Consider the following 1,415-nt stretch of genomic DNA (forward strand, 5'->3'; position numbering starts at 1 on the left):
CGATGAACGGAATGCACCTTAGAGACTAGTATGAGTCTCGGAGTGTAAGTTCGAGAATAAAATTGAGTAACTATTAATTTCAATGACCATTTTGAGGCTCAAGTGTAACTTTAAGAACCGCTTTAAAGCTTAAATAATAGTTTGTAATTTTTTATTATCTCAAAAATATATTATTAAATATTTGGATCATTTTTAATGGATATGTCTAAAATAAGTATTTTTTGTATTTTAATTATGAATAAATTTATTTATTTGTGTTGTTATTAGAGTTATTAGTAAATTTTTGGTATACAAGTTAATTGTTAGTTTGATTATTATTATTATTAAGATTAAAATTATTTAGTAAAATGTTATTGTTAGTATAAGTAACCGGAACATACAGTTATTATTACCGTTATTATTGTTATTATTCTTAACATATTATTAACTACTACTATTATTATTAGGTTTAATTATTCTGTCAATTCTATACTTTTATTAAATTTTTAATTAAGTCTTTCTATTTTTTTTTAATTGGGTCTCTATATCACATCAGATTTTGTAACTAAATTTCTATCATAACAAAAACGTTTAAATTAACAGAATATTCTGTTAAACTATATAAAATATTAAGTCAAGTATTAGACATATTCGTTTTGTTTAACGGAATATTTCGTTAATTCCAACGTTTTTGTCACGGCAGATACTTAATTACAAAATCTGATATGGTATAGGGACTCAATCGGAGAAAAAAAAAGTATAAAAACCTAATTAAAAATTCAGTAAAACTATAGGACCGATAGAATAATTAAAATTTATTATTATTATTATTATTATTATTATTATTATTATTATTATTATTATTATTATTATTAGGGATAAATATTGTTTTGGTCCCTCACGTTGAGGATCGGAATCGAAATCGTCCCCAACGTAATTTCTGATTTAGAATCATACTTAACGTTTTTTTTCGTATTAAAATCGTCCTTTTAATTTTTTTGGACAAAAATACCCTCACCACTACCAACACAATTACCTCCTCTACCAGCACCACCACCAACACCACCACCACCACCACAACCACCACCATCACCACTAACACCAACACCAACACCAACACCAACACCAACAACCACAACCACAACCACAATCACAACCACCACCAACCACCAACCATCACCACCACCACCAAGACCACCACCAAGAAAGTAGGAAACAACACCACAACCACAACCACAACCACCACCACCAAGACTACCACTAAAAAAGCAGGAAACAACACCAAACAAAAACAGAAACAACACCAAACAGAAACAAAAAGCATGAAAGCAGAAATAAGGCGTGAGGCAGAGGCAGAGGCAGCAGAAGCGAGGCGGAGGCGGCGACGCGGAGGCGGCGAGGCGTGAGGCGGCAGAAGCGAGGCGGACTCCAACGGC

This window comes from Arachis ipaensis, chromosome B9, assembly GCF_059453495.1.
Source record: "Arachis ipaensis isolate K30076 ecotype BB chromosome B9, ASM5945349v1, whole genome shotgun sequence".
In the NCBI taxonomy this organism is placed as follows: Eukaryota; Viridiplantae; Streptophyta; class Magnoliopsida; order Fabales; family Fabaceae; genus Arachis; species Arachis ipaensis.